Below are 23717 nucleotides of genomic sequence, written 5' to 3' on the forward strand. Positions count from 1 at the left end.
TGTCTTGCCACCTTCAAATAAGAAGCAAGGAATGGGTTTTAGGTTGGATTAGGGGATCCGCGGTAGCGGTCCGCCTAATCAAACCCTAAACCCTTTCCTGTCCCGCTTTAGGATACCCGGTCCCCCAAAAAGGGTTCACTCGGCCCCTCTAGGGTGTCTTTTTGTCTTGCCGCCTTCAAATGAGAAGCAAGGATCCGCCTAATCAAACACTAAACCGTTTCCCGTCCCATTTTAGGATACCCCCCCCCCCAAAAAAAGGGTTCACTCGGCCCCTCTAGGGTGTGTTTTTGTCTTGCCACCTTCAAACGAGAAGCGGAAAGGGTTTTGGGTTGGATTAGGGGATCCGCGAGCGATCCGCCTAATCAAACCCTAAACTCTTTCCCGTCCCGTTTTAGGATACCCTCCCCCAAAAGGGTTCACTCCGCCCCTCTGGGGTGTGTTTTGTCTTGCTACCTTCAAATGAGAAGCAAGGAAAGGGTTTTGGGTTGGATTAGGGGGATCCGAGGTAAGCGTCCGCCTAATCAAACCCTAAACCCTTTCTGTCCCGCTTTAGGATACCTCCCCTCCCCCAAAAGGGTTCACTCGGCCCCTCTAGGGTGTCTTTTTGTCTGCCGCCTTCAAATGAGAAGCAAGGATCCGCCTAATCAAACACTAAACCGTTTCCCGTCCCATTTTAGGATACTCGCCCCCCCCAAAAAGGGTTCACTCGGCCCCTCTATGGTGTCTTTTTGTCTTGCCGCCTTCAAATGAGAAGCGAGGAAAGGGTTTAGGGTTTGATTAGGGGATCCGCGAGCGGTCCGCCTAATGAAACCCTAAACCCTTTCTGTCCCGTTTTAGATACCCGGTCCCCCAAAAGTGTTCCTCCGCCCCTCTAGGGTGTGTCTTTGTCTTGCCACCTTCAAATAAGAAGCAAGGGAATGGGTTTTAGGTTGGATTAGGGGATCCGCGAGCTCCGCCTAATCAAACCCTAAACCCTTTCCCCGTCCCGCTTTAGGATTCCCGGTCCCCCAAAAGGGTTCACTCGGCCCCTCTAGGGTGTCTTTTTGTCTTGCCGCCTTCAAATGAGAAGCAAGGATCCGCCTAATCAAACACTAAACCGTTTCCCGTCCATTTTAGGATACCCGACCCCCCAAAAAAGGGTTCACTCGGTCCCTCTAGGGTGTCTTTTTATCTTGCCGCCTTCAAATGAGAAGCAGGGGAATGGGTTTAGGGTTTGAGTAGGGGGATCCGCAATGTAGCGGTCGGCCTAATCAAACCCTAAACCCTTTCCCGTCCCGTTTTAGGATACCCGGTCCCCCAAAAAGGGTTCACTCCGCCCCTCTAGGGTGTGTTTTTGTCTTGCCACCATCAAATGAGAAGCAAGGGAAAGGGTTTAGGGTTTGATTAGGGGATTTATGGTAGCGTCCGCCTAATCAAACCCTAAACCCTTTCCCGTCCCGTTTTAGGATACCCGCCCCCAAAAACGTTCACTCGGCCCCCCTAGGGTGTCTTTTTTTTTCTTTCAAATGAAAAGCAAGGATCCGCTAATCAAACACTAAACTGTTTCCCGTCTTTTTAGGATACCCGGTCCCCCAAAAAGGGTTCACTCGGCCCCTCTAGGATGTCTTTTTGTCTTGCCGCCTTCAAATGAGAAGCAAGGGAAAGGGTTTAGGGTTTGATTAGAGGATCTGCGATAGCGGTCCGCCTAATGAAACCTAAACCCTTTTTCGTCCCGTTTTAGGATACCCTACCCCCAAAAGGGTTCACTCCGCCCCTCTAGGGTGTGTTTTGTCTTGCCACCTTCAACGAGAAGCAAGGAAAGGGTTTTGGGTTGGATTAGGGGATCCGCGGTAGCGGTCCGCCTAATCAAACCCTAAACTCTTTCCCGTCCCACATATAGGATACCCGGTCCCCCAAAAAGGGTTCACTCCGCCCCTCTAGGGTGTGTTTTTGTCTTGCCACCTTCAAATGAGAAGCAAGGGAAAGGGTTTTGAGTTGGATTAGGGGGATCCGAGGTAGCGGTCCGCCTAATCAAACCCTAAACCCTTTCTGTCCCCGCTTTAGGATACCCTTGTCCCCCAAAAGGATTCACTCGGCCCCTCTAGGGTGTCTTTTTGTCTTGCCGCCTTCAAATGAGAAGCAAGGATCCGCTAAACAAACACTAAACCGTTTCACGTCCTGTTTTAGGATACCCGCCCCCCCCAAAAAAGGGCTCACTCGGCCCCTCTAGGGTGTCTTTTTGTCTTGTCGCCTTCAAATGAGAAGCAAGGATCCGCCTAATCAAACACTAAACCGTTTCCCGTCCCATTTTAGGATACTCGCCCCCCCCAAAAAGGGTTCACTCGGCCCCTCTATGGTGTCTTTTTGTCTTGCCGCCTTCAAATGAGAAGCGAGGAAAGGGTTTAGGGTTTGATTAGGGGATCCGCGGTGTGTCCGCCTAATGAAACCCTAAACCCTTTCCCGTCCCGTTTTAGGATACCCGACCCCCCAAAAAGGGTTCACTCCGCCCCTCTAGGGTGTGTCTTTGTCTTGCCACCTTCAAATAAGAAGCAAGGGAATGGGTTTAGGTTGGATTAGAGGATCCGCGGTAGCGGTCCGCCTAATCAAACCCTAAACCCTTTCCTGTCCCGCTTTAGGATACCCGGTCCCCCCAAAAAGGGTTCACTCGGCCCCCCTAGGCTGTCTTTTTGTCTTGCCGCCTTCAAATGAGAAGCAAGGATCCGCCTAATCAAACACTAAACCGCTTCCCGTCCCGTTTTAGGATACCCCCCCCCCCCCAAAAAAGGGTTCACTCCGCCTCTCTAGGGTGTGTTTTTGTCTTGCCACCTTCAAACGAGAAGCGAGGAAAGGGTTTTGGGTTGATTAGGGGATCCGCGGGAGCGGTCCGCCTAATCAAACCCTAAACTCTTTCCCGTCCCGTTTTAGGATACCCGGTCCCCCCAAAAAGGGTTCACTCCGCCCCTCTAGGGTGTGTTTTTTTCTTGCCACCTTCAAATGAGAAGCAAGGGAAAGGGTTTTGGGTTGGATTAGGGGGATCCGAGGTAGCGGTCCGCCTAATCAAACCCTAAACCCTTTCCTGTCCCGCTTTAGGATACCCGGTCCCCCAAAAAGGGTTCACTCGGCCCCTCTAGGGTGTCTTTTTGTCTTCCGCCTTCAAATGAGAAGCAAGGATCCGCCTAATCAAACACTAAAACTGTTTCCGTCCCATTTTAGGATACTCGCCCCCCCCAAAAAGGGTTCACTCGGCCCCTCTATGGTGTCTTTTTGTCTTGCCGCCTTCAAATGAGAACCAAGGGAAAGGGTTTAGGGTTTGATTAGGGGGATCCGCGAGCGATCCGCCTAATGAAACCCTAAACCCTTTCTGTCCCGTTTTTAGGATACCCGGTACCCCCAAAAAGGGTTCACTCCGCCCCTCTAGGGTGTGTCTTTGTCTTGCCACCTTCAAATAAGAAGCAAGGGAATGGGTTTTAGGTTGGATTAGGGATCCGCGTAGCGGTCCGCCTAATCAAACCCTAAACCCTTTCTGTCCCGCTTTAGGATACCCGGTCCCCCAAAAGGGTTCACTCGGCCCCTCTAGGTCAGTCTTTTGTCTTGCCGCCTTCAAATGAGAAGCAAGGATCCGCCTAATCAAACACTAAACCGTTTCCCGTCCCATTTTAGGATACTCGCCCCCCCCCAAAAAAGGGTTCACTCGGCCCCTCTAGGGTGTCTTTTATCTTGCCGCCTTCAAATGAGAAGCGAGGGAATGGGTTTAGGGTTTGAGTAGGGGATCCATGAGCGATCGGCCTAATAAAACCCTAAACCCTTTCCCGTCCCGTTTTAGGATACCCTGGTCCCCCAAAAGGGTTCACTCCGCCCCTCTAGGGTGTGTTTTTTGTCTTGCCACCATCAAATGAGAAGCAAGGAAAGGGTTTAGGTTTGATTAGGGATTTGCGGAGCGTCCGCCTAATCAAACCCTAAACCCTTTCCCGTCCCGTTTTAGGATACCCGCCCCCCCAAAAAACGGTTCACTCGGCCCCCCTAGGGTGTCTTTTTGTTTTGCCGTCTTCAAATGAAAAGCAAGGATCCGCCTAATCAAACACTAAACCGTTTCCGTCCGTTTTAGGATACCCAGCCCCCCAAAAAAGGGTTCACTCGGCCCCTCTAGGATGTCTTTTGTCTTGCCGCCTTCAATGAGAAGCGAGGGGAAAGGGTTTAGGGTTTGATTAGAGGGATCCGCGATAGCGGTCCGCCTAATGAAACCCTAAACCCTTTTTCGTCCCGTTTTAGGATACCCAGTCCCCCAAAAAGGGTTCACTCCGCCCCTCTAGGGTGTGTTTTTGTCTTGCCACCTTCAAACGAGAAGCAAGGAAAGGGTTTTGGGTTGGATTAGGGGGATCCGCGTAGCGGTCCGCCTAATCAAACACTAAACTCTTTCCGTCCCGTTTTAGGATACCCGGTCCCCCAAAAAGGGTTCACTCCGCCCCTCTAGGGTGTGTTTTTGTCTTGCCACCTTCAAATGAGAAGCGAAAGGGTTTTGAGTTGGATTAGGGATCCGAGGTAGCGGTCCGCCTAATCAAACCCTAAACCCTTTCCCCTCCCATTTTAGGATACCCGGTCCCCAAAAAGGGTTCACTCGGCCCCTCTAGGGTGTCTTTTTGTCTTGCCGCCTTCAAATGAGAAGCAAGGATCCGCTAATCAAACCCTAAACCCTTTCCCGTCCCGTTTTAGGATACCCGACGCCCCCAAAAAGGGTTCACTCGGCCCCTCTAGGGTGTCTTTTTGTCTTGCCGCCTTCAAATGAGAAGGAAGGGAAAGCGTTTAGGGTTTGATTAGGGGGATCCGCGGTAGCGGTCCGCATAATAAAACCCTAAACTCTTTCCCGTCCCGTTTTAGGATGCCCATGCCCCCCAAAAAAGGGTTCACTCGCCCCCACTAGGGTGTCTTTTTACCTTAACGCCTTCAAATGAGAAGCAAGGGAAAGGGTTTAGGGTTTGATTAGGGGGATCCGCGGTAGCGGTCCGCCTAATGAAACCCTAAACCCTTTCCTGTCCCGTTTTAGGATACCCGGTCCCCCCAAAAAGGGTTCACTCCGCCCCTCTAGGGTGTGTCTTTGTCTTGCCACCTTCAAATAAGAAGCAAGGGAATGGGTTTTAGGTTGGATTAGAGGGATCCGCGGTAGCGGTCCGCCTAATCAAACCCTAAACCCTTTCCTGTCCCGCTTTAGGATACCCGGTCTCCCAAAAAGGGTTCACTCGCCCCCTAGGTCTGTCTTTTTGTCTTGCCGCCTTCAAATGAGAAGCAAGGATCCGCCTAATCAAACACTAAACCGTTTCCCGTCCCGTTTTAGGATACCCCCCCCCCCCAAAAAGGGTTCACTCCGCCTCTCTAGGGTGTGTTTTTGTCTTGCCACCTTCAACGAGAAGCAGGAAAGGGTTTTGGGTTGGATTAGGGGGATCCGCGATAGCGATCCGCCTAATCAAACCCTAAACTCTTTCCCGTCCCGTTTTAGGATACCCGGTCCCCCAAAAGGGTTCACTCGGCCCCTCTAGGGTGTGTTTTTGTCTTGCCATCTTCAAATGAGAAGCAAGGGAAAGGGTTTTGGGTTGGATTAGGGGGATCCGAGGTAGCGGTCCGCCTAATCAAACCCTAAACCCTTTCTTGTCCCGCTTTAGGATACCCTCCCCCAAAAAGGGTTCACTCGGCCCCTCTAGGGTGTCTTTTTGTCTTGCCGCCTTCAAATGAGAAGCAAGGATCCGCCTAATCAAACACTAAACTGTTTCCCGTCCCCATTTTAGATACTCGCCCCCCCAAAAAGGGTTCACTCGGCCCCTCTATGGTGTCTTTTTGTCTTGCCGCCTTCAAATGAGAAGCGAGGAAAGGGTTTAGGGTTTGATTAGGGGATCCGCGAGCGGTCCGCCTAATGAAACCCTAAACCCTTTCCCCTGTCCCGTTTTAGGATACCTTGGTCCCCCAAAAGGGTTCACTCCGCTCCTCTAGGGTGTGTCTTTGTCTTGCCACCTTCAAATAAGAAGCAAGGGAATGGGTTTTAGGTTGGATTAGGGGATCCGCGGTGAGCGGTCCGCCTAATCAAACCCCTAAACCCTTTCCCTGTCCCCGCTTTAGGATACCCGGTTCCCCCAAAAAGGGTTCACTCGGCCCCTCTAGGCTGTCTTTTTTCTTGCCGCCTTCAAATGAGAAGCAAGATCCGCCTAATCAAACACTAAACCGTTTCCGTCCCATTTTAGGATACCCCCAAAAAGGGTTCACTCGGCCCCTCTAGGGTGTCTTTTTATCTTGCCGCCTTCAAATGAGAAGCAAGGGAATGGGTTTAGGGTTTGATTAGGGGATCCGCGGTAGCGGTCCGCCTAATCAAACCCTAAACCCTTTCCCCGTCCCGTTTTAGGATACCCTGTCCCCCAAAAAGGGTTCACTCCGCCCCTTTAGGGTGTGTTTTTGTCTTGCCACCATCAAATGAGAAGCAAGGGAAAGGGTTTAGGGTTTGATTAGGGGGATTTGCGATAGCGGTCCGCCTAATCAAACCCTAAACCCTTTCCCGTCCCGTTTTAGGATACCCTACCCCAAAACGTTCACTCGGCCCCCCTAGGGTGTCTTTTTGTTTTGCCGTCTTCAAATGAAAAGCAAGGATCCGCCTAATCAAACACTAAACCGTTTCCCGTCCCGTTTAGGATACCCGGCCCCCCAAAAAGGGTTCACTCGGCCCCTCTAGGATGTCTTTTTGTCTTGCCGCCTTGAAATGAGAAGCGGGGAAAGGGTTTAGGGTTTGATTAGAGGATCCGCGATAATGATCCGCCTAATGAAACCCTAAACCCTTTTCGTCCCGTTTTAGGATACCCGTCCCCCAAAAAGGGTCACTCCGCCCCTCTAGGGTGTGTTTTTGTCTTGCCACCTTCAACGAGAAGCGAGGAAAGGGTTTTGGGTTGGATTAGGGGATCCGCGGTAGCGGTCCGCCTAATCAAACCCTAAACTCTTTCCCGTCCCGTTTTAGGATACCCGGTCTCCCCAAAAAGGGTTCACTCCGCCCCTCTAGGGTGTGTTTTTGTCTTGCCACCTTCAAATGAGAAGCAAGGGAAATGGTTTGAGTTGGATTAGGGGATCCGCAGTAGCGGTCCGCCTAATCAAACCCTAAACCCTTTCCCCCCCCCGCTTTAGGATACCCGTCCCCAAAAGGGTTCACTCGGCCCCTCTAGGGTGTCTTTTTGTCTTGCCGCCTTCAAATGAGAAGCAAGGATCCGCCTAATTAAACACTAAACCGTTTCCCCGTCCGTTTTAGGATACCCGCCCCCAAAAAAGGGTTCACTCGGCCCCTCTAGGGTGTCTTTTTGTCTTGCCGCCTTCAAATGAGAAGGAAGGGAAAGCGTTTAGGGTTTGATTAGGGGGATCCGCGGTAGCGGTCCGCATAATAAAACCCTAAACTCTTTCCCGTCCCGTTTTAGGATGCCCATGCCCCCCAAAAAAGGGTTCACTCGCCCCCACTAGGGTGTCTTTTTACCTTAACGCCTTCAAATGAGAAGCAAGGGAAAGGGTTTAGGGTTTGATTAGGGGATCCGCGGTAGCGGTCCGCCTAATCAAACCCTAAACTCTTACCCGTCCGTTTAGGATACCCGCCCACCAAAAAAGGGTTCACTCGTCCTCTTTAGGGTGTCTTTTTGTCTTGCGCCTTCAAATGAGAAGCAGGGAAAGGGTTTAGGGTTTTATTAGAGGGATCATGATAGCGTCCGCCTAATCAAACCCTAAACCCTTTCCCCTCCCGTTTTAGGATACCCGGCCCCCCAAAAAAAAGGGTTCACTCGGCCCCTCTAGGGTGTCTTTTTGTCTTGCCGCCTTCAAATGAGAAGCAAGGGAAAGGGTTTAGTGTTTGATTAGGCGTATCCGCGGTAGCAGTCCGCCTAATGAAACCCTAAACCCTTTCCCGTCCCGTTTTAGGATACCCGGTCCCCCCAAAAAGGGTTCACTCCGCCCCTCTAGGGTGTGTCTTTGTCTTACCCTCTTCAAATAAGAAGCAAGGGAATGGGTTTTAGGTTGGATTAGAGGGATCCGCGGTAGCGGTCCGCCTAATCAAACCCTAAACCCTTTCCCCGCCCCGCTTTAGGATACCCGGTCACCCCAAAAAGGGTTCACTCGGCCCCTCTAGGTTGTCTTTTTTGTCTTGCCGCCTTCAAATGAGAAGCAAGGATCCGCCTAATCAAACACTAAACCGTTTCCCGTCCCGTTTTAGGATACCCCCCCCCCCCCAAAAAAGGGTTCACTCGGCCCCTCTAGGGTGTCTTTTGTCTTGCCGCCTTCAAATGAGAAGCAAGGGAAAGGGTTTAGGGTTTGATTAGGGGATCCGCGGTAGCGGTCCGCCTAATCAAACCCTAAACCCTTTCCCGTCCCGTTTTAGGATACCCGGTCCCCCCAAAAAGGGTTCACTCCGCCCCTCTAGGGTGTGTTTTTGTCTTGCCACCATCAAATGAGAAGCAAGGGAAAGGGTTTGATTAGGGGGATTTGCGGTAGCGGTCCGCCTAATCAAACCCTAAACCCTTTCCCGTCCCGTTTTAGGATACCCGGTCCCCCCAAAAAGGGTTCACTCCGCCCCTCTAGGGTGTGTTTTTGTCTTGCCACCTTCAAACGAGAAGCAAGGGAAAGGGTTTTGGGTTGGATTAGGGGGATCCGCGGTAGCGGTCCGCCTAATCAAACCCTAAACCCTTTCCCGTCCCGTTTTAGGATACCCGGGCCCCCCAAAAAGGGTTCACTCCGCCCCTCTAGGGTGTGTTTTTGTCTTGCCACCATCAAATGAGAAGTAAGGAAAGGGTTTAGGGTTTGATTATGGGGATTTGCGTAGCGGTCCGCCTAATCAAACCCTAAACCCTTTCCCCCGTTTTAGGATACCCGGCCCCCAAAAACGTTCACTCGGCCCCTAGGTTGTCTTTTTGTTTTGCCGCCTTCAAATGAAAAGCAAGGATCCGCTTAATCAAACACTAAACCGTTTCCCGTCCCTGCTTTAGGATACCCGCCCCCCAAAAAAGGGTTCACTCGGCCCCTCTAGGGTGTCTTTTTGTCTTGCTTTGCCTTCAAATGAGAAGCGAGGAAAGGGTTTAGGGTTTGATTAGAGGGATCCGCGGTAGCGGTCCGCCTAATGAAACCCTAAACCCTATTTCGTCCCGTTTTAGGATACCCGGTCCCCCAAAAAGGTTCACTCCGCCCCTCTAGGTGTGTTTTTTGTCTTGCCACCTTCAAACGAGAAGCGAGGAAAGGGTTTTGGGTTGGATTAGGGGGATCCGCAGAGCGATGTCCGCCTAATCAAACCCTAAACCCTTTCTCGTCCCGCTTTAGGATACCCGGTCTTCCCAAAAAGGGTTCACTCGGCCCCTCTAGGGTGTTTTTTTGTCTTGCCGCCTTCAAATGAGAAGCAAGGATCCAACTAATCAAACACTAAACCGTTTCCCATCCCGTTTAAGGATATCGCCCCCCCCCCCCCAAAAAAAGGGTTCACTCGGCCCCTCTAGGTGTCTTTTTGTCTTGCCGCCTTCAAATGAGAAGCAAGGGAAATGGTTTAGGGTTTTATTAGGGGGATCCGCGGTAGCGATCCGCCTAATCAAACCCTAAACCTTTTCCCGTCCCATTTTAGGATACCCGGCCCCCAAAAAAGGGTTCACTCGGCCCTCTAGGGTGTCTTTTTGTCTTCACCTTCAAATGAGAAGGAAGGGAAAGCGTTTAGGGTTTGATTAGGGGGATCCGCGGTAGCGGTCCGCATAATAAAACCCTAAACTCTTTCCCGTCCCGTTTTAGGATGCCCATGCCCCCCAAAAAAGGGTTCACTCGCCCCCACTAGGGTGTCTTTTTGCCTTAACGCCTTCAAATGAGAAGCAAGGGAAAGGGTTTAGGGTTTGATTAGGGGGATCCGCGATAGCGGTCCGCCTAATCAAACCCTAAACTCTTACCCGTCCCGTTTTAGGATACCCGGCCCACCAAAAAAGGGTTCACTCGTCCTCTTTAGGGTGTCTTTTGTCTTGCCGCCTTCAAATGAGAAGCAAGGGAAAGGGTTTAGGGTTTGATTAGAGGATCCGCGGTAGCGGTCCGCCTAATCAAACCCTAAACCCTTTCCCGTCCCGTTTTAGGATACCCGGCCCCCCCCCCAAAAAGGGTTCACTCGGCCCCTCTAGGGTGTCTTTTTGTCTTGCCGCCTTCAAATGAGAAGCAAGGAAAGGGTTTAGTGTTTGATTAGGGGTATCCGGGTGAAGGTCCGCCTAATCAAACCCTAAACCTTTTCCCGTCCCATTTTAGGATACCCGGCCCCCCAAAAAAGGGTTCACTCGGCCCCTCTAGGGTGTCTTTTGTCTTGCCGCCTTCAAATGAGAAGAAAGGGAAAGGGTTTAGGGTTTGATTAGGGGAATCCGCGGTAGCGGTCCGCATAATAAAACCCTAAACCCTTTCCCGTCCCGTTTAGGATGCCCATGCCCCCAAAAAGGGTTCACTCGCCCCCACTAGGGTGTCTTTTTGTCTTGCCGCCTTCAAATGAGAAGCAAGGGAAAGGTTTTAGGGTTTGATTAGGGGGATCCGTGGTAGCGGTCCGCCTAATCAAACCCTAAACCCTTTCCCGTCCCGTTTTAGGATACCCGGCCCCCCCAAAAGGGTTCACTCGGCCCCTCTAGGGTGTCTTTTTGTCTTGCCGCCTTCAAATGAGAAGCAAGGGAAAGGGTTTAAGGTTTGATTATGGGGATTTGCGGTAGCGGTCCGCTAATCAAACCCTAAACCCTTTCCCGTCCCGTTTTAGGATACCCGGTCCCCCCAAAAGGGTTCACTCCGCCCCTCAGGGTGTGTTTTTGTCTTGCCACCATCAAATGAGAAGCGAGGAAAGGGTTTAGAGTTTGATTATGGGGATTTGCGGTAGCGGTCCGCCTAATCAAACCCTAAACCCTTTCTCGTCCCGTTTTAGGATACCCGGCCCCCCAAAAAACGGTTCACTCGGCCCCCCTAGGTTGTCTTTTTGTTTTGCCGTCTTCAAATGAAAAGCAAGGATCCGCTAATCAAACACTAAACCGTTTCCGTCCCGTTTTAGGATACCCCCCCCAAAAAAGGTTCACTCGGCCCCTCTAGGGTGTCTTTTGTCTTGTTGCCTTCAAATGAGAAGCAAGAGAAAGGGTTTAGGGTTTTATTAGAGGGATCCGCGGTAGCGGTCCGCCTAATGAAACCCTAAACTATCTTTCGTCCCGTTTTAGGATACCCGGTCCCCCAAAAAGGGTTCACTCCGCCCCTCTAGGGTGTGTTTTTGTCTTGCCACCTTCAAACGAGAAGCAAGGAAAGGGTTTTGGGTTGGATTAGGGGATCCGCAGAGAGTCCGCCTAATCAAGCCCTAAACCCTTTCCCCGTCCCGCTTTAGATACCCTAGGTCTTCCCAAAAAGGGTTCACTCGGCCCCTCTAGGGTGTTTTTTTGTCTTGCCGCCTTCAAATGAGAAGCAAGGATCCAACTAATCAAACACTAAACCGTTTCCCGTCCCGTTTAAGGATACCGCCCCCCCCAAAAAAAAAAGGGTTCACTCCGACCCTCTAGGGTGTCTTTTTGTCTTGCCGCCTTCAAATGAGAAGCAGGAAATGGTTTAGGGTTTTATTAGGGGATCCGCGGTGCGTCCGCCTAATCAAACCCTAAACATTTTCCCGTCCCATTTTAGGATACCCGGCCCCCCAAAAAAGGGTTCACTCGGCCCCTCTAGGGTGTCTTTTTGTCTTGCCGCCTTCAAATGAGAAGGAAGGGAAAGCGTTTAGGGTTTGATTAGGGGGATCCGCGGTAGCGGTCCGCATAATAAAGCCCTAAACTCTTTCCCGTCCCGTTTTAGGATGCCCATGCCCCCCAAAAGAGGGTTCACTCGCCCCCACTAGGGTGTCTTTTTGCCTTAACGCCTTCAAATAAGAAGCAAGGGAAAGGGTTTAGGGTTTGATTAGGGGGATCCGCGGTAGCGGTCCGCCTAATCAAACCCTAAACTCTTACCCCTCCCGTTTTAGGATACCCGGCCCACCAAAAAAGGGTTCACTCGGCCCCTCTAGGGTGTCTTTTTGTCTTGCCGCCTTCAAATGAGAAGCAAGGGAAAGGGTTTAGTGTTTGATTAGGGGTATCCGCGGTAGCGGTCCGCCTAATCAAACCCTAAACCTTTTCCCGTCCCATTTTAGGATACCCGGCCCCCCAAAAAAGGGTTCACTCGGCCCCTCTAGGGTGTCTTTTTGTCTTGCCGCCTTCAAATGAGAAGCAAGGGAAAGGGTTTAGGGTTTGATTAGGGAATCCGCGATGCGGTCCGCATAATAAAACCCCTAAACCCTTTCCCGTCCCGTTTAGGATGCCGATGCCCCCCCAAAAAGGGTTCACTCGCCCCCACTAGGGTGTCTTTTTGTCTTGCCGCCTTCAAATGAGAAGCAAGGGAAAGGGTTTAGGGTTTGATTAGGGGATCCGTGGTAGCGGTCCGCCTAATCAAACCCTAAACCCTTTCCCGTCCCGTTTTAGGATACCCGGCCCCCAAAAAGGGTTCACTCGGCCCCTCTAGGGTGTCTTTTTGTCTTGCCGCCTTCAAATGAGAAGCAAGGGAAAGGGTTTAGGGTTTGATTATGGGGATTTGCGGTAGCGGTCCGCCTAATCAAACCCTAAACCCTTTCCCGTCCCGTTTTAGGATACCCGGCCTCCCAAAAAACGGTTCACTCGGCCCCTCTAGGTTGTCTTTTTGTTTTGCCGTCTTCAAATGAAAAGCAAGGATCCGCCTAATCAAACACTAAACCCTTTCCCGTCCCGTTTTAGGATACTCGGTCCCCCCAAAAAGGGTTCACTCCGCCTCTTGAGGGTGTGTTTTTGTCTTGGCACCTTCAAATGAGAAGCAAGGGAAAGTGATTTGGGTTGAATTAGGGGGATCCGCGGTAGCGGTGTCCGCCTAATCAAACCCTAAACCCTTTCCCGTCCCATTTTAGGATACCCGCCCCCCAAAAAAGGGTTCACTCGGCCCCTCTAGGGTGTCTTTTGTCTTGCCGCCTTCAAATGAGAAGCAAAGGAAAGGGTTTAGGGTTTGATTAGGGGATCCGCGGTAGCGGTCCGCATAATCAAACCCTAAACCATTTCCCGTCCCGTTTTAGGATACCCATCCCCCCAAAAAAGGGTTCACTCGCCCCCACTAGGGTGTCTTTTTGTCTTGCCGCCTTCAAATGAGAAGCAAGGAAAGGGTTTAGGGTTTTATTAGGGGATTGGCGGTGCGGTCCCCTAATCAAACCCTAAAACCTTTCCCGTCCCGTTCTAGGATACCCGCCCCCCCAAAAAAGGGTTCACTCGGCCCCTCTAATGTGTCCTTTTGTCTTGCCGCTTTCAAATGAGAAGCAAGGGAAAGGGTTTAGGGTTTGATTAGGGGGATCTGCGGTAGCGGTCCGCCTATTCAAACCCTAATCCCTTTCCCGTCCCGTTTAGGATTCCCGGCCCCCAAAAAGGGTTCACTCGGCCCCTCTAGGGTGTCTTTTTGTCTTGCCGCCTTCAAATGAGAAGCAAGAGAAGGGTTTAAGGTTTGATTAGGGGATCCGCGGTAGCGTCTGCCTAATCAAACCCTAAACCCTTTCCCGTCCCGTTTAGGATACCCGGCCCCCCAAAAAAGGGTTCACTCGGCCCCTCTAATGTGTCCTTTTGTCTTGCCGCCTTCAAATGAGAAGCAAGGGAAAGGGTTTAGGGTTTGATTAGGGGGATCCGCGGTAGCGGTCCGCCTAATCAAACCCTAAACCCTTTCCCGTCCCGTTTTAGGATACCCGGCCCTCCAAAAAAGGGTTCACTCGGCCCTCTAGGGTGTCTTTTTGTCTTGCCGCCTTCAAATGAGAAGCAAGGGAAAGGGTTTAAGGTTTGATTAGGTGGATCCGTGGTAGCGGTCTGCCTAATCAAACCCTAAAACCTTTCCCGTCCTGTTTTAGGATACCCGGCCCCCCAAAAAAGGGTTCACTCGGCCCCTCTAGGATGTATTTTTGTCTTGCCGCCTTCAAATGAGAAGCAAGGGAAGGGGTTTAGGGTTTGATTAGGGGGATCCGCGGTAGCGGTCCGCCTAATCAAACCCTAAACCCTATCCCGTCCCGTTTTAGGATACCCGGTCCCCACCCAAAAAGGGTTCACTCCGCCCCTCTAGGGTGTGTTTTTGTCTTGGCACCTTCAAATGAGATGCAAGGGAAAGTGATTTGGGTTGAATTAGGGGGATCCGCGGTAGCGGTGTCCGCCTAATCAAACCCTAAACCCTTTCCTGTCCCATTTTAGGATACCTGGCCTCCCAAAAAAGGGTTCACTCGGCCCCTCTAGGGTGTCTTTTTGTCTTGCCGCCATCAAATGAGAAGCAAGGGAAAGGGTTTAGGGTTTGATTAGGGGATCCGCGGTAGCGGTCCGCATAATCAAACCCTAAACCCTTTCCCGTCCTGCTTTAGGATACTCGGCCCTCCAAAAAGGGTTCACTCGGCCCTCTAGGGTGTCTTTTTGTCTTGCCGCCTTCAAATGAGAAGCAAGGGAAAGGGTTTAGGGTTTGATTATGGGGATTTGCGGTAGCGGTCCGCCTAATCAAACCCTAAACCCTTCCCGTCCTTTTTAGGATACCCGGCCCCCCAAAAAACGGTTCACTCGGCCCCTCTAGGTTGTCTTTTTGTTTTGCCGTCTTCAAATGAAAAGCAAGGATCCGCCTAATCAAACACTAAACCCTTTCCCGTCCCGTTTTAGGATACCCGGTCCCCCCAAAAAGGGTTCACTCCGCCTCTTGAGGGTGTGTTTTTGTCTTGGCACCTTCAAATGAGAAGCAAGGGAAAGTGATTTGGGTTGAATTAGGGGGATCCGCGGTAGCGGTGTCCGCCTAATCAAATCCTAAACCCTTTCCCGTCCCATTTTAGGATACCCGGCCTCCCAAAAAGGGTTCACTCGGCCCCTCTAGGGTGTCTTTTTGTCTTGCCGCCATCAAATGAGAAGCAAGGGAAAGGGTTCAGGGTTTGATTAGGGGATCCGCGGTAGCGGTCCGCATAATCAAACCCTAAACCCTTTCCGTCCGTTTTAGGATACCCATGCCCCCCAAAAAAGGGTTCACTCGCCCCCACTAGGGTGTCTTTTTGTCTTGCCGCCTTCAAATGAGAATAAAGGGAAAGGGTTTAGGGTTTGATTAGGGGGATTGGCGGTAGCGGTCCGCCTAATCAAACCCTAAACCCTTTCCCGTCCCGTTTTAGGATACCCGCCCCCCAAAAAAGGGTTCACTCGGCCCCTCTAATGTGTCCTTTTGTCTTGCCGCCTTCAAATGAGAAGCAAGGGAAAGGGTTTAGGTTTGATTAGGGGATCTGCGGTAGCGGTCCGCCTATTCAAACCCCTAATCCCTTTCCCGTCCCGTTTTAGGATTCCCACCCCCAAAAAGGGTTCACTCGGCCCCTCTAGGGTGTCTTTTTGTCTTGCCGCCTTCAAATGAGAAGCAAGAGAAAGGGTTTAAGGTTTGATTAGGGGGATCCGCGGTAGCGGTCTGCCTAATCAAACCCTAAACCCTTTCCCCGTCCCGTTTTAGGATACCCGGCCCCCAAAAAAGGGTTCACTCGGCCCCTCTAATGTGTCCTTTTGTCTTGCCGCCTTCAAATGAGAAGCAAGGGAAAGGGTTTAGGGTTTGATTAGGGGGATCTGCGGTAGCGGTCCGCCTAATCAAACCCTAAACCCTTTCCCGTCCCGCTTTAGGATACCCGGTCCCTCCAAAAAGGGTTCACTCGGCCCCTCTAGGGTGTCTTTTTGTCTTGCCGCCTTCAAATGAGAAGCAAGGGAAAGGGTTTAAGGTTTGATTAGGTGGATCCGTGGTAGCGGTCTGCCTAATCAAACCCTAAAACCTTTCCCGTCCCGTTTTAGGATACCCGGCCCCCCAAAAAAGGGTTCACTCGGCCCCTCTAGGATGTATTTTTGTCTTGCCGCCTTCAAATGAGAAGCAAGGGAAGGGGTTTAGGGTTTGATTAGGGGGATCCGCGGTAGCGGTCCGCCTAATCAAACCCTAAACCCTATCCCGTCCCGTTTTAGGATACCCGGTCCCCACCCAAAAAGGGTTCACTCCGCCCCTCTAGGGTGTGTTTTTGTCTTGGCACCTTCAAATGAGATGCAAGGGAAAGTGATTTGGGTTGAATTAGGGGGATCCGCGGTAGCGGTGTCCGCCTAATCAAACCCTAAACCCTTTCCCGTCCCATTTTAGGATACCCGGCCTCCCAAAAAAGGGTTCACTCGGCCCCTCTAGGGTGTCTTTTTGTCTTGCCGCCTTCAAATGAGAAGCAAGGAAAGGGTTTAGGGTTTGATTAGGGGGATCCGCGGTAGCGGTCCGCATAATCAAACCCTAAACCCTTTCCCGTCCCGTTTTAGGATACTCGGCCCTCCAAAAAAGGGTTCACTCGGCCCCTCTAGGGTGTCTTTTTGTCTTGCCGCCTTCAAATGAGAAGCAAGGGAAAGGGTTTAGGGTTTGATTATGGGGATTTGCGGTAGCGGTCCGCCTAATCAAACCCTAAACCCTTTCCCGTCCCGTTTTAGGATACCCGGCCCCCAAAAAACGGTTCACTCGGCCCCTCTAGGTTGTCTTTTTGTTTTGCTTGCCTCTTCAAATGAAAAGCAAGGATCCGCCTAATCAAACACTAAACCCTTTCCCGTCCCGTTTTAGGATACCCGGTCCCCCCAAAAAGGGTTCACTCCGCCTCTTGAGGGTGTGTTTTTGTCTTGGCACCTTCAAATGAGAAGCAAGGGAAAGTGATTTGGGTTGAATTAGGGGGATCCGCGGTAGCGGTGTCCGCCTAATCAAATCCTAAACCCTTTCCCGTCCCATTTTAGGATACCCGGCCTCCCAAAAAGGGTTCACTCGGCCCCTCTAGGGTGTCTTTTTGTCTTGCCGCCATCAAATGAGAAGCGAGGAAAGGGTTCGGGTTTGATTAGGGGGATCCGCGGTAGCGGTCCGCATAATCAAACCCTAAACCCTTTCCCGTCCCGTTTTAGGATACCCATGCCCCCCAAAAAAGGGTTCACTCGGCCCCACTAGGGTGTCTTTTGTCTTGCCGCCTTCAAATGAGAAGCAAGGGAAAGGGTTTAGGGTTTGATTAGGGGGATTGGCGGTAGGGGTCCGCCTAATCAAACCCTAAACCCTTTCCCGTCCCATTTTAGGATACCCGGCCCCCCAAAAAAGGGTTCACTCGGCCCCACTAGGGTGTCTTTTTGCCTTACCGCCTTCAAATGAGAAGCAAGGGAAAGGGTTTAGGGTTTGATTAGGGGGATCCGCGGTAGCGGTCCGCCTAATCAAACCCTAAACTCTTACCCGTCCCGTTTAGGATACCCGCCCACCAAAAAGGGTTCACTCGTCCCCTTTAGGGTGTCTTTTTGTCTTGCCGCCTTCAAATGAGAAGCAAGGGAAAGGGTTTAGGGTTTTATTAGAGGGATCCACGGTAGCGGTCCGCCTAATCAAACCCTAAACCCTTTCCCCTCTCTTTTTAGGATACCCCCCCCCCCCCAAAAAAGGGTTCACTCGGCCCCTCAAGGGTGTCTTTTTGTCTTGCCGCCTTCAAATGAGAAGCAAGAGAAAGGGTTTAAGGTCTGATTAGGGGGATCTGCGGTAGCGGTCCGCCTAATCAAACCCTAAACCCTTTCCCGTCCCGTTTTAGGATACCCGGCCCTCCAAAAAAGGGTTCACTCGGCCCCTCTAGGGTGTCTTTTTGTCTTGCCGCCTTTAAATGAGAAGCAAGGGAAAGGGTTTAAGGTTTGATTAGGTGGATCCGTGGTAGCGGTCTGCCTAATCAAACCCTAAAACCTTTCCCGTCCCGTTTTAGGATACCCGTCCCCCCAAAAAAGGGTTCACTCGGCCCCTCTAGGATGTATTTTTGTCTTGCCGCCTTCAAATGAGAAGCAAGGGAAGGGGTTTAGGGTTTGATTAGGGGGATCCGCGGTAGCGGTCCGCCTAATCAAACCCTAAACCCTATCCCGTCCCGTTTTAGGATACCCGGTCCCCACCCAAAAAGGGTTCACTCCGCCCCTCTAGGGTGTGTTTTTGTCTTGGCACCTTCAAATGAGTAGCAAGGGAAAGTGATTTGGGTTGAATTAGGGGGATCCGCGGTAGCGGTGTCCGCCTAATCAAACCCTAAACCCTTTCCCGTCCCATTTTAGGATACCCGGCCTCCCAAAAAGGGTTCACTCGGCCCCTCTAGGGTGTCTTTTTGTCTTGCCGCCATCAAATGAGAAGCAAGAAAGGGTTCAGGGGTTTGATTAGGGGATCCGCGGTGCGGTCCGCATAATCAAACCCTAAACCCTTTCCCGTCCCGTTTTAGGATACCCATCCCCCCAAAAAAGGGTTCACTCGCCCCCACTAGGGTGTCTTTTTGTCTTGCCGCCTTCAAATGAGAAGCAAAGGAAAGGGTTTAGGGTTTGATTAGGGGGATTGGCGGTAGGGGTCCGCCTAATCAAACGCTAAACCCTTTCCCGTCCCATTTTAGGATACCCCCCCAAAAAGGGTTCACTCGGCCCCGATGGGTGTCTTTTTGCCTTACCGCCTTCAATGAGAAGCAGGGAAAGGGTTTGGGGTTTGATTAGGGGATCCGCGGTAGCGGTCCGCCTAATCAAACCCTAAACTCTTACCCGTCCGTTTTAGGATACCCGCCCACCAAAAAGGGTTCACTCGTCCCCTTTAGGGTGTCTTTTTGTCTTGCCGCCTTCAAATGAGAAGCAAGGGAAAGGGTTTAGGGTTTTATTAGAGGGATCCGCGGTAGCGGTCCGCCTAATCAAACCCTAAACCCTTTCCCCTCTCTTTTTAGGATACCCTCCCCCCCCCAAAAAAAAGGGTTCACTCGGCCCCTCAAGGGTGTCTTTTTGTCTTGCCGCCTTCAAATGAGAAGCAAGGGAAAGGGTTTAGTGTTTGATTAGGGGTATCCGCGGTAGCGGTCCGCCTAATCAAACCCTAAACCTTTTCCCGTCCCATTTTAGGATACCCGGCCCCCCAAAAAAGGGTTCACTCGGCCCCTCTAGGGTGTCTTTTTGTCTTGCCGCCTTCAAATGAGAAGCAAGGGAAAGGGTTTAGGGTTTGATTATGGGGATTTGCGGAAGCGGTCCGCCTAATCAAACCCTAAACCCTTTCCCGTCCCGTTTAGGATACCCGGCCCCCCAAAAAAGGGTTCACTCGGCCCCACTAGGGTGTCTTTTTGCCTTACCGCCTTCAAATGAGAAGCCAGGGAAAGGGTTTAGGGTTTGATTAGGGGGATCCGCGGTAGCGGTCCGCCTAATCAAACCCTAAACTCTTACCCGTCCTGTTTAGGATACCCGCCCACCAAAAAGGGTTCACTCGTCCCCTTTAGGGTGTCTTTTTGTCTTGCCGCCTTCAAATGAGAAGCAAGGGAAAGGGTTTAGGGTTTTATTAGAGGGATCCGCGGTAGCGGTCCGCCTAATCAAACCCTAAACCCTTTCCCCTCTCTTTAGGATACCCCCCCCAAAAAAAAAAAAGGGTTCACTCGGCCCCTCAAGGGTGTCTTTTTGTCTTGCCGCCTTCAAATGAGAAGCAGGAAAGGGTTTAGTGTTTGATTAGGGGTATCCGCGTAGCGGTCCGCCTAATCAAACCCTAAACCTTTTCCCCGTCCCATTTTAGGATACCCAGCCCCCAAAAAAGGGTTCACTCGGCCCCTCTAGGGTGTTTTTTTTGTCTTGCCGCCTTCGAATGAGAAGCAAGGAAAAGGGTTTAGGGTTTGATTATGGGGATTTGCGGTAGCGGTCCGCCTAATCAAACCCTAAACCCTTTCCCCGTCCCGCTTTAGGATACCCGCCCCCAAAACGGTTCACTCGGCCCCCCTAGGTTGTCTTTTTGTTTTGCCGTCTTCAAATGAAAAGCAAGGATCCGCCTAATCAAACACTAAACCCTTTCCCGTCCCGTTTTAGGATACCCGGTCCCCCCAAAAAGGGTTCACTCCGCCTCTTGAGGGTGTGTTTTTGTCTTGGCACCTTCAAATGAGAAGCAAGGGAAAGTGATTTGGGTTGAATTAGGGGGATCCGCGGTAGCGGTGTCCGCCTAATCAAACCCTAAACCCTTTTCCGTCCCATTTTAGGATACCCGGCCTCCCAAAAAAGGGTTCACTCGGCCCCTCTAGGGTGTCTTTTTGTCTTGCCTCCATCAAATGAGAAGCAGAGGAAAGGGTTTAGGGTTTGATTAGGGGGATCCGCGGTAGCGGTCCTCATAATCAAACCCTAAACCCTTTCCCGTCCCGTTTTAGGATACCCAGCCCCCAAAAAAGGGTTCACTCGGCCCCACTAGGGTGTCTTTTTGTCTTGCCGCCTTCAAATGAGAAGCAAGGGAAAGGGTTTAGGGTTTGATTAGGGGGATTGGCGGTAGCTGTCCGCCTAATCAAACCCTAAACCCTTTCCCGTCCCGTTTTAGGATACCCGGCCCCCCAAAAAAGGGTTCACTCGGCCCCTCTAATGTGTCCTTTTGTCTTACCGCCTTCAAACGAGAAGCAAGGGAAAAGGTTTAGGGTTTGATTAGGGGGATCTGCGGTAGCGGTCCGCCTATTCAAACCCTAATCCCTTTCCCGTCCCGTTTTAGGATTCCCGGCCCCCCAAAAAAGGGTTCACTCGGCCCCTCTAGGATGTCTTTTTGTCTTTCCGCCTTCAAATGAGAAGCAAGAGAAAGGGTTTAGGGTTTGATTAGGGGATCCGCGGTAGCGGTCTGCCTAATCAAACCCTAAACCCTTTCCCGTCCCGTTTTAGGATACCCGGCCCCCAAAAAAGGGTTCACTCGGCCCCTCTAATGTGTCCTTTTGTCTTGCCGCCTTCAAATGAGAAGCAAGGGAAAGGGTTTAGGGTTTGATTAGGGGGATCTGCGGTAGCGGTCCGCCTAATCAAACCCTAAACCCTTTCCCGTCCCGTTTTAGGATACCCGGCCCTCCAAAAAGGGTTCACTCGGCCCCTCTAGGGTGTCTTTTTGTCTTGCCGCCTTCAAATGAGAAGCAATGGAAAGGGTTTAAGGTTTGATTAGGTGGATCCGTGGTAGCGGTCTGCCTAATCAAACTCTAAAACCTTTCCCGTCCCGTTTTAGGATACCCTGCCCCCCAAAAAGGGTTCACTCGGCCCCTCTAGGATGTCTTTTTGTCTTGCCGCCTTCCAATGAGAAGCAAGGGAAGGGGTTTAGGGTTTGATTAGGGGATCCGCGGTAGCGGTCCGCCTAATCAAACCCTAAACCCTTTCCCCGTCCCGTTTAGGATACCCTTGGTCCCCACCCAAAAAGGGTTCACTCCGCCCCTCTAGGGTGTGTTTTTGTCTTGGCACCTTCAAATGAGAAGCAAGGGAAAGTGATTTGGGTTGAATTAGGGGGATCCGCGGTAGCGGTGTCCGCCTAATCAAACCCTAAACCCTTTCCCGTCCCGTTTTAGGTTACCCGGCCTCCCAAAAAAGGGTTCACTCGGCCCCTCTAGGGTGTCTTTTTGTCTTGCCGCCATCAAATGAGAAGCAATGGAAAGGGTTTAGGGTTTGATTAGGGGGATCCGAGGTAGCGGTCCGCATAATCAAACCCTAAACCCTTTCCCGTCCCGTTTTAGGATACCCATGCCCCTCAAAAAAGGGTTCACTCGCCCCCACTAGGGTGTCTTTTTGTCTTGCCGCCTTCAAATGAGAAGCAAGGAAAGGGTTTAGGGTTTGATTATGGGGATTGGCGGTAGCGGTCCGCCTAATCAAACCCTAAACCCTTCCCCGTCCCGTTTTAGGATACCCGGCCCCCCAAAAAAGGGTTCACTCGGCCCCTCTAATGTGTCCTTTTGTCTTGCCGCCTTCAAATGAGAAGCAAGGGAAAGGGTTTATGGTTTGATTAGGGGGATCTGCGGTAGCGGTCCGCCTATTCAAACCCTAATCCCTTTCCCGTCCTGTTTTAGGATTCCCTACCCCCAAAAAAGGGTTCACTCGGCCCCTCTAGGGTGTCTTTTTGTCTTGCCGCCTTCAAATGAGAAGCAAGAGAAAGGGTTTAAGGTTTGATTAGGGGGATCCGCGGTAGCGGTCTGCCTAATCAAACCCTAAACCCTTTCCCCTGCCCCGCTTTAGGATACACGGCCCCCAAAAAAGGGTTCACTCGGCCCCTCTAGTGTGTATTTTTGTCTTGCCACCTTCAAATGAGAAGCAAGGGAAAGGGTTTAGGGTTTGATTAGGGGATCTGCGGTAGCGGTCCGCCTATTCAAACCCTAATCCCTTTCCCCGTGCCGTTTAGGATTCCCGGCCCCCCAAAAAAGGGTTCACTCGGCCCCTCTAGGATGTCTTTTTGTCTTTCCGCCTTCAAATGAGAAGCAAGAGAAAGGGTTTAAGGTTTGATTAGGGGGATCCGCGGTAGCGGTCTGCCTAATCAAACCCTAAACCCTTTCCCGTCCCGTTTTAGGATACCCGGCCCCCCAAAAAAGGGTTCACTCGGCCCCTCTAATGTGTCCTTTTGTCTTACCGCCTTCAAATGAGAAGCAAGGGAAAAGGTTTAGGGTTTGATTAGGGGGATCTGCGGTAGCGGTCCGCCTATTCAAACCCTAATCCCTTTCCCGTCCCGTTTTAGGATTCCCGGCCCCCCCAAAAAGGGTTCACTCGGCCCCTCTAGGATGTCTTTTTGTCTTTCCGCCTTCAAATGAGAAGCAAGAGAAAGGGTTTAAGGTTTGATTAGGGGGATCCGCGGTAGCGGTCTGCCTAATCAAACCCTAAACCCTTTCCCGTCCCGTTTTAGGATACCCGGCCCCCCAAAAAAGGGTTCACTCGGCCCCTCTAATGTGTCCTTTTGTCTTACCGCCTTCAAATGAGAAGCAAGGGAAAAGGTTTAGGGTTTGATTAGGGGGATCTGCGGTAGCGGTCCGCCTATTCAAACCCTAATCCCTTTCCCGTCCCGTTTAGGATTCCCGCCCCAAAAAAAAGGGTTCACTCGGCCCCTCTAGGATGTCTTTTTGTCTTTCGCGCTTCAAATGAAAAGCAAGAGAAAGGGTTTAAGGTTTGATTAGGGGGATCCGCGGTAGCGGTCTGCCTAACAAACCCTAAACCCTTTCCAGTCCCGTTTTAGGATACCCGACCCCCCAAAAAAGGGTTCACTCGGCCCCGCTAATGTGTCCTTTTGTCTTGCCGCCTTCAAATGAGAAGCAAGGGAAAGGGTTTAGGGTTTGATTAGGGGGATCTGCGGTAGCGGTCCGCCTAATCAAACCCTAAACCCTTTTCCGTCCCGTTTTAGGATACCCGCCCTCCAAAAAGGGTTCACTCGGCCCTCTAGGGTGTCTTTTTGTCTTGCCGCCTTCAAATGAGAAGCGAGGAAAGGGTTTAGGGTTTGATTATGGGATTTGCGGTGGCGGTCCGCCTAATCAAACCCTAAACCCTTTCCCGTCCCGTTTTAGGATACCCGACCCCCCAAAAAACGGTTCACTCGGCCCCTCTAGGTTGTCTTTTTGTTTTGCCGTCTTCAAATGAAAAGCAAGGATCCGCCTAATCAAACACTAAACCCTTTCCCGTCCCGTTTTAGGATACTCGGTCCCCCCAAAAAGGGTTCACTCCGCCTCTTGAGGGTGTGTTTTTGTCTTGGCACCTTCAAATGAGAAGCAAGGGAAAGTGATTTGGGTTGAATTAGGGGGATCCGCGGTAGCGGTGTCCGCCTAATCAAACCCTAAACCCTTTCCCGTCCCATTTTAGAATACCCGGCCTCCCAAAAAAGGGTTCACTCGGCCCCTCTAGGGTGTCTTTTTGTCTTGCCGCCATCAAATGAGAAGCAAGGGAAAGGGTTTAGGGTTTGATTAGGGGATCCGCGGT

The sequence above is a fragment of the Silene latifolia genome, chromosome 10 (genome assembly GCF_048544455.1).
Source record: "Silene latifolia isolate original U9 population chromosome 10, ASM4854445v1, whole genome shotgun sequence".
NCBI lineage: Eukaryota > Viridiplantae > Streptophyta > Magnoliopsida > Caryophyllales > Caryophyllaceae > Silene > Silene latifolia.